The following is a 9,902-nucleotide window of genomic DNA, read 5'->3' as shown; positions in this document are numbered from 1 at the left end:
TGCGCACGTGAGCCAATGGCAGGACATCCTCACCCTGAAGAGAGCAGGTGCCTCCGTGCCTGTGGAGCCCTTTGCAAGGGTGAGGGCCTCGACCCCCATGCTAAGGGACCCCTTGTCCCATCTGGTCCTCGTGCTGCACTTGGAACGTCGAAAGCCACTATTGGACTTTATGCAAAAGCTCTCGCTTTTAATTAAGTGGCCTAGTTTCAGCAAATAGTGTGACAGGGACGAATCTATCAGTGGGGACCGAAGTTATGAGCGAAAGAGCTGCCAGACTCCATGGAAATACGGCTCCCATATGGCAGGGCTTGGAGGGAGCTGCTTTGGCAGGACACTGCCATTTCGGTGATCGCAGACCAAACAGAGGCCACCAGCGCGGCCGGGGTGGAAGGCAGCCAGGACGGGCTGCTTCCAAGAAGAATAGCTACAGACCCCACCGGTCCCTGGATGCCTCAAGTGGAGAACCACTGGAAGAAGCCTAGAGACCATCTTTCCAGCTGCCAGGCCTGGCTCCAGGCACAGGCCTGGTCCGCTGCAGTCCGTGAGAAAGAGAAAAATGGCCTCAAAGTGAGAGGTTGCAGTTGGCTAAAGTGATTCAAGTTAAAGAGCTATTTTAAGTTCATGTTATTATAAATTATATTATTATAATATAGCTTTTTTCCATATTTCTTATATTATCTGATGTGAAAACATCTTTTCTTTAACTAGAGCTGGTAATAGGAGATAGTAGGATTAAAACACACACACACACACACACACACACACACACACTTAGTGTCCTAACTTGAACCCCCACTCCCACACACATGCATCTGAAAATATTCTTGGTCCATGGAATTCCAATGACTGGGAGTTCAGGCTCGAGTGCACAGTTGTTCAGATGGGGAAGCTAAGATTCTGAGACCTAAAAGAGACCCAGGAAATGTGGTTAAAAACTTGGTCTCTAGGGGGCCTCCCCGGTGGCACAGCGGTTGAGTGCTGAGTTGCAAAGCTGCCCGCAGCCTCTGCAGCGCAGGTTCGATCCAGCGCTGGTTCGATCCCCAGCTGCCGTCGAGGGTCCCACATGGCGTGCAGACCTCTCCAGTCGCACCCACTGCTCCCCTCAGCAGTGTACTTCATCAGTCTGCCTGTTACGCTCCCCGCTCTGGCTCTGGTGAATTCTCTCACCCTCCCATGCTTCTGACTGTACCCAGTGCTTGTATAAATAAATTAATAAATCTTTAAAAAAAAAGAAAAGAAAAGAAAACTTGGTCTTGCTGCAGACTTGCTGCCTTTCCCCAGCACCCCCACCCCCACCCTGACCATGGTACGTTGGCCATTGTGGGAGGAAAGAGATGGGGTTTCTCCCAACCCAGCTCCACCAAGGAGAACATGGAGCCCCACTTGGAGCTCTGGGCACCTAAACCAAAATGTCTTCACATAGGTGAGAATTAGGCTTCATTGCCCCTTCAGCTCCTTTTCCTTTGACTTGCATGGAATCCGGATCATATCTACACCTTCACCTCCAGGTTTTAAGGCTTGTGTTAACTGTCCAATAAGATAGACCCAAGACTGGAAATCAGACCCATGACTGGCCAGGCCACTTGAATAGCAATAACTTGTATGTGGTAAATATCCTAACCTCCTGGATTCCCCAATACCTAGTTATTTACTTGCTGTCCACCAGGCCAAAATCTTATTTATAGTTCCATCTGCAGCACCTAAGTTCAGTACCCAGCACCCAGAGAATATGTGGCCAAAAAATCTCATTCCATAAGAATCTCAAGGCCACAAGCCCTTTGCTTGGTCTGTGTAATGCGGATGATAATGATACTGCCCACCGAGCTCTGTAGTAAGGCTTTACAGAGTCGTGGTCACAAGCCACCCAGAATCAAGGATGGTGCCAGGGACAGTTCCCATCTGATCAGGGTCTAAGATTTCCCAGGACCCAGTCCTGGGGGGCGTCAGCTGTCGTGGGATCTATAGAAATCCAGAAAGGCCCCCAGCTGACCTGCCAGAGGCTGCCAGAGAGGCCTTCCCAGAAAATAAATTAAAGGGCGCACGGAAAGTGCATCCTGGCCTCTCCCAGGCCCCGGCTGCTGTACACAGGTGTCTTTCCTATCAGGAGACACTTTCACAAAGTTGGTATTTGTGTCACACACCGAGATTTCAAAATGCTGTATTTGGAAACATGAATGTGTAATGTCTCCCTGGAAATCTACACCTTCTCAGTGAAAGATACAAGTGCAGTCCAAGACAGACATGTTTAATTAGTGAGCAAACTTGACATTTCCAGTGTTTGGACTAGACAGAGGAAAAGCCAAGAGCAAACCGAGATCATTCCTTCCTTCCCTCCCCCCAGCTTGCTGACAGAGAATAATTTATCGGGTTTGAAGAAAAATGAATGTCTTTACAATAACAGGAGAGAAAAGGCCAGAAGATCCAAGGGTGGGTATTAAATAATCTGTACCTCCCCCATTCCTGCCACCCTCAATCCCTGCTTGATCAGTGTGGACCAGTCTCGTGGGGGCCAGGCCTCGGAGGTGTCTTTATGCCACCATTGCCTGTAGCCCCCATATCTGAGATCTGAAATCTTACATTTTTGATATCTAACAGACCCGAGTCCTCCTCATCTTTCTCAAGGCCATGATTGAATGCAATGACTTTCTTGTGCCTCCTCCTGTCTCCCCCCACTCCCAGGCATTCTACACATTTCTGCTGGGTGAGCTATGCAGATTATGGCTGTAAAGTCCCCTTCAACAAAATGTTTATATCAATAATTCCAGTATTGATTGGAAACCTTTCACGTGCCAGGAACTAGGAGTAGATGGGGACTAAGGTTGCTTTACAATGAAGCCCAAACATTAGGCTAGTGCTTCATCAGATCCTAATATGCCCTGTTTGGCTTATACCTTCCAATACTCTCCAACCTTACTTTCCAGATACATCCACTGCCTACCTCCTCCCTGAATATCTCCACCTTCAGTTCATCTTGAGCAAGAAACTTCCATGTATAATGTTGGACACTTGTCATCCTATTTCTCATTTATTATTCACACATTATTTACAATATGACTAGGATTCTTATTGTTCATGCCCGTGTTTACACAAATCCCCCACCCACAAAGCTCTGGTCAGCCTCTTTCTTTTTTTTTTTTTTTAAAGATTTTATTTATTATTAGTAGTAGTATTTTAAGTATTTATTTATACAAGCACTGGGTACAGTCAGAAGCGCGGGAGGGTGAGAGAATTCACCAGAGCCAGAGCGGGGAGCAGAGCAGGCAGAAGGACCGAAGTACACTGCTGAGGGGAGCAGCGGGCGGCAGGAGAGGTCTGCGCGCCATGTGGGACCCTAGCCCGGCAGCCAGGGATCAAACAGGCGCTGCAGAGGCTGCGGGCAGCTTCTCAGCCCAGCGCTCAACTGCTGAGCCACCGGGGAGGCCTTCATCCTCATTCTTAATGGCCAAGTTAGACACCATGCCTGATACTCCTGGCTAGTGTTAACATCCCCTATATGTGCGTTATTATAGAAACGTCCTTGATGTCATTGATACTACCTGCCACTCTTTGTCCTGTATGACAGATATTCTTGGTGACAAAATGCCTCAGAAATGGATCATTAAGGGGATGTCTTGATCAGAATCCAATCAGGGGAAAAAGAAATCACTCTGGTATAGCAAACAGAAGGTACTTACACAGGGAATGGAAGGACAGAGAAACGGGGCACAAGATGTTTAGCTAGTCCGAGATTAGCCATAATGAAAAGCTGCTACCTGTGGAGGTAGAGTTCCTGAAGCCCAAGTCTGAGATCACCCAGAAGAAACTGACAATTGGGCGTGTCGTCTAGCTAGAACCAGAGCCTCAGAGGAGGCACAGCCCTTAGCAGAGATGTTGCTGGGGGAAGTGGGGAGGAGACCCCCGGCTTTTCATTTCATCTCCCGCCGGTGCATCCTGTGCCTGTGCCCTGATGGAGGTCAGCGGCGTGAGGACCTGGGCCATCCTGCCCAGTGATGCAGGAGCAGGGGTAGGGTGTGAACAGCACAGCTCAAACCAGAACACTTCACTAAGGTCACAGCATGATTCACAGCCTCATCTCCAGTATGAAACTTTACATAACACTTTGAAGGAAATGCAGACAACTTGGAATAGCTTCTTGCTCTCGTGTGCTCTGTTACTAGCAATTCTTCACTTAAGTACAGTCTCCTTGAGTCTGTATTAAGGAAAACTGCCTAACTTCCCAGGGAGGAGGCTCTTGACTCATCTCTCATCGAGTTTAGCTGTCGGTTTTATGATGTAGCTTCATTTGCTCTAGTGAGATTCGAGTTCCTCCTTTTCTAATGCCCACTGGTGTGAGGCTTGCTCATGTCTGTCTCCTGCATCCCGTCCCTGAAGCTGGTTTTCAGGCCCCTCTGGGGGTGATGGATGTGCTCCGCTAGGCGGCAGCAGAGAGTAGAACTACTTTGGTGTTCAAGACCACTCTCTGCCCCCTTCTGGCTACCAACCCTGGACTCTATGTGACCCCCTTGAAGTCACAGCTACTTCATCTGAAACATCTAGGCCAAGGGAGAGCATGCCTTGGTTATGGTGAAGATTAAAGGAAATGACCCATGCAAAATGCTTAGCCAGTGTCGAGCAAATCACGTGTCTAGTAGCTGTGAGTTACACTGACACATCCTGCTAGAGCTTGGGTTATACGGGCATTCAGCACTAGGTCCTGCCACAACTATTTTTTTGACCAATTAAACATTTTTCTAGGCATCACATTGCATGCTACTAGGTCCAAATCATTTCCCATTCTGCAGACTGTTTTGGGGTGTCACAACTGGTAGATCATCCAACTTAGTTTTCTCTCACTGTGTGGAGAGGTACTAAAGCCCAGAGTTAGTTGTCCTTTGTGAAATGCGTGTGTGTGAGTGTGTGTGTGACCTACAAGAAGTCAGGAGAAAACATAGAAACTCCTCTAACCAACCCCTCAAATATAACCCAGTTATCATTTTTCTATAAAACTAGTCTCCTCCTTATATTTTTAACAAATAAAAACGGAATTACAGTGTACTCACTATTTTAAAAACTAATCTTTCCAAGTCATTACCTATCATTTCTAATGGCTGCATTCATAGAAATATGGGTCATTTATTTTATTTAACAAATTTTACTTTCTAAAGAGCTCTTTCTGCAGACATTCAGGCTGTTTCAAATCTTTCACCATTATAAATGACTCCAAATGCTTCTGAGAGGGCCAAGCACCTCCTTCTGTGGACATTTGAATGCTTTAGGCTGCAGTGGCGCCTTGGCTTTCCATGCAGGCTCTCGTTTCCACACAAGCCACCTGCACTCAACTTCTTGACCATTGTTATCCCACCCTTGGGCAAGACCATCAGCCCAGTGTTTACAGGGCTGTTCTGGGCAAACTGAAGAGAAGCTTTAGTTAGAACTTGCTGCTTTTCTTGATCTTTTCCTGGGTCGAATCTATCCAGGTGTTTTTATCAGTGTTACAGGTATTGAGGCCTTCCCTGAGACACTGCAAATGCCTTATTCAAAATGGCACATGATGTCATCACTGACATGTGATGTCACCAGCCTGGTGTCTTCTGCTTTCCAGGACCTGTGGGCAGGCTCTGTGGCAGAGATGAAGCTTCTGGAATGTGTTCCTTGCTTCTTCTGAACTGAGCACAGCCCCTAAGGAAGCAGATGAGACTCCCCCAAGATTAGAAAGAACCTCAGAAGTCAGTGTTTCATGCTCTTTATATGTGGTCGATGCTGGGGCATTCTCTAATCTAGGGCTTTCTGTGGAATCAGAGAAGGAGACAGATTTCCTAAGGGTAATTAGAGGGCACTGGGAGGGTCCCTCACTTCAAAACGTATTCTTCAATAATCTGTGCTCGTACCTACAACGTCACCCCAACACATAGTAAATTCCTCTGACAAAATCCACAGACTCAGGGCCCCCCTAGTGGCACAGGGGTTAAAGTCTCAGAGCTATCAAGCTGTCGCCAGACACTGTGGCATGAGTTCAATCACTGGCCAGGGAGCTACCCACATGGCACAGCAGACCTCTCCTGTCTCGTCCACTGCTCCCCTCAGCAGTGTATTTCAGTAGATCTGCCTGTTCTGCTCCCCACTCTGTCTCGGGTGAAACCTCTCACACACCCCCACCTCTGGGCTACACCCCAGTTCTTGTATGCATAAATAAATCTTTAAAAAAAATCCACACTCCAGATAGAAGTGTCCTACTAGCCCACGACAGTCACTGCCCTCCACTGACGTCCCCTTGTGGAATGGGAGGTATGTGTGTGCCATGGCCGCCATACAAGGGATGTGCTAGGTAGGCGCTAACTAGTGCTGGGGTGACTGGAACACCAGAGATGTATTTTCCCATAATATCCAGGCCAGGAGTGCAAGATTAGGGTTGATTTCATCTGAGGACTGCGAGCAATCTCAAAGGAAGAGTAGAGTGGGAAATAAGCTGCAGAATGATCCATTCCACATGCTGGCATGAAACTATTTTAAAGCACATAAACTAAAACTTTCCCTTTGCTTATGAATTCACAAAACAGTAGATACATGGACAGGAAGGAAAAAAATCAAATTTCATAATAATTGCTCTTTCTGAAAAAGGGAGAGAAACATAGAATTGTGAAAATTTAAAAAGTAAATTTTTCACTGTCTAGGATGCATTTTTAACTGAAATATGTGACAAAACATCAATATTCATTTATTCTGAGGGTGACTGCATATATGTCAAGCAGAATATTCTTCGTTATTTCCTTTTTTGACGTCTTCTATGATTTGAAAAATGGAAAAAAGAGGCCAGACACCATCGAGGAACTTTCCTTTGTTTCTCTGTTGCCCTGAGGATGATGGGTTGCATTCATTTTACCTCTTAGATAGGTGGGAGGGTCACATGAAGGTCACATTATGGCCCCTTCCCTAGAGACATGGCCCCAGAAACTAGACTGTAAAGCGCACGGGACCAGGCTGCCCTTCCTGAGCCCCCTCCCACATTAAGATGGGTTTGGGGTCCCACATCCTTCTCCCTCTGCCCATTTAGCTGCCCCTCCTCATCCATCCAGCCCTCTGACATCCTCCACCTTCTCCTCCTCCAAGAGCACTGAGTGTCTGGGAAGTGTTTACCAGACTTAGCAGGAGATGGTGCCCTGTTGTGAAGCTTCTGAAGGGAGCAATGGAGCCACCTGTGCCCAGGTCTCTGTTCTGTGCCAAGCACAGGGGACCCACCAGCGAAGAAGGCCTCCTAGTTCTGTGAAAGGGGAAAAGTAGTTTGGAGGCACGCCAGCCACTGGGAGCACATCTGAATCTTATTTTGATTTTTTAAACCACCTTCGTGGGACTTTGGCATCAGGCTCACTTGGTACTCACAACACACTCTAACGAGGCATGTAACCAACTAAGCACATAGTTAGTAAGTGGCTAGTAGGCCACATCTCTCTGGAGTGTGAATTTTTTTTAATAAATTGTTTAATTTTTATTATTAACAAATAATCAAAATAAATGATGTAATGAGCTTTCAGCAGACTTAAAGCACATATATGGATTATATAAAAGATTATATCTTGGTCTTAGATAAGTCAATATAGAATAAACTAGAAAGTAGAGTGCTTATAAAAAGTAGAAACCAGGCCTCCCCGGTGGCGCAGCGGTTGAGCGCTGGGTTGCAAAGCTGCCCGAAGCCTCCGTGGCGCCAGTTCGATCCCCAGCTGCTCCCCGGCCACTGGAGGAGGGTCCCGCATGGCGCGCAGACCTCTCCTGCCGCCCGCTGCTCCCCTCAGCAGTGTACTTCGGTCCTTCTGCCTGCTCTGCTCCCCGCTCTGGCTCTGGTGAATTCTCTCGCCCTCCCGCGCTTCTGACTGTACCCAGTGCTTGTATAAATAAATAAATAAATAAATCTTTAAATTAAAAAAATATAAATGGTTTAAAAAAAAAGTAGAAACCCTCATAAGAGGGGAAGATATTCTAAAATCATTTTTCTTTCTTTTTAGTTTTTTAATTAATATTTCATTTTATATAATTCTTACATCACTTTTCATCTTTGCACAATGTATGCATTATCATTTTGGTTATATTCCCTGTACAATTGCACCCCTCCCCCTTATTTTGACCCTAGTCCTTCCTCTGCCCTTCCCTTCCACCCCCCTCCGGATTTTTTTTTTAAGATTTATTTTATTTATACATACAAAAATTGGGGTGTAGCCCAGAGGTCGGGGGGTGAAAGGATTCACCCAAGATAGAGTGGGGAGCAGAACTGGTGGATCTACTAAAATACACTGCTGAGGAGAGCAGCAGGTGAAACAGGAGAGGTCTCCTGCGCCATGTGGGTCAGCTCCCTGGCCAGGGTTTGAGCTCATGCACGTAGCAGTAACCCAACTTCTGGCCCTGAGGCCCTGAGGTGAGATGTGACTAGACCTTTCTCCTGCCTGTCCTTTTGGGTAGTTCAACTCTTCCTCCTCCAGAAAGTCTTCCTCAGGCTCACTAGAACACACACATAACTATCCTCATATCTTCAACAAGCTAGTGGTTTGCCCCACTCTTTTGGAAGCTACCCTCTCTCGTGCCTGGCTTTTTCTTCCATGTCTGATCCTCTCCAATAGATTAAATTGTGAGATGAATAATTCAGATGCTCTACTCAAGGGTGCAAAAACATGGAATTCCTTATATTTTGCAACATTTCCTATGAATCCCTTCCTGCTGAATAGCAATGAGGAATTTAAACTCTCCAAAGGACATATAAGTATCAAAGGATAACTAGCATTCTTCAGTAAACATTTAGGAAGTTCAGGCTTTAATCAGTGCTGTCTCCTCTCCACCTTCTCTGACTTTAAATTTTAAAGATGATGATGAGTTTGAGGGGTATTGTATGTGCTAGACTAGTGATGATAAGGAAGGAGCTTTGGGGCCAGGTACTGTTTTAGGGGTCCAGGGCGTCTCTGGTCTGCTTGGTTGGGAGTAGTCTTGTTCTGAAACCACTGTTGATTTCATAGTGATAAAAAACATCATGCCCCAAAGAACCAAACCTTCTTTGATCCCAGCTGTCACAGCCCCACCCAAGCTCCAAGGGGCCTACAATGCAACTCAACTACCAGCTTCATGCCCTTTAAAAGCCCATGAGATTCTGGTGCCTCTTCCATGACTCACTAGATTTAGGAGACTTGAGAGATGCTAATGACAGCCTCTCCCTCCTTCCGCAGCTCTCTCTGCTAGTCCAAGTTACAGACTGTCAGAACCATGTTGTTCCAGCCCCACACTGAACGTGAAGATTTTTCTTAGAATCTGGCAATATTTCCAGATTGATTCACAAAAAAAGGAAGTTCCCCTGAGTTGGAAGTTTTCCCAATTTAGTGGACATTTCTAAACATTGCCTGTGTCTCCACAACCTCTCCCCACTATGAGTAATCAAGAACATTCATTTCTGACTTCCCTTGCAGGAAGTTTTCTTTTCTTCTTTCCCGATATTTTCTTTGTATCAGCTCTTGAATTTTCCCTGCCATGGTTAGCAATGAAGTTCCAGAGTCCCAGGTAGTTAGGTCTGGCACTGATTTATGCAAAAGACAGTTCTTGGAATTTTGAAAATGCTTGGTTTTAAAAACCCAAGTATTGTCTTAAAAAGTTAGTTTTCAGGCTCAAAACTGACCAGGAAAACAAAATATACAAGAAAGTGAATATATATTAGAAACTATCTCTGTACTGCAACCATAAACATTTTGGAATCAGCACAAATCTAAGTGAAGACTTGTTATTACATTGATATTAATTGAATTAATTCAAGGAGATATAAATAATGCTCCATTCCTCATCACCCAGTGCCTGTGTTCTGCCATGTCAAAGTTTCATGAGTGGTAAGCCAGGAGGCTGAAGCACCACTCTGAAACTCTAGATTACCATTTTCTTCCAGTCTAAATAATTTATCT

Source organism: Talpa occidentalis, unplaced genomic scaffold (assembly GCF_014898055.3).
Source record: "Talpa occidentalis isolate TD23 unplaced genomic scaffold, MPIMG_talOcc4v2.1 talOcc4.17, whole genome shotgun sequence".
In the NCBI taxonomy this organism is placed as follows: domain Eukaryota; kingdom Metazoa; phylum Chordata; class Mammalia; order Eulipotyphla; family Talpidae; genus Talpa; species Talpa occidentalis.
This window is presented reverse-complemented; position numbering follows the sequence as displayed.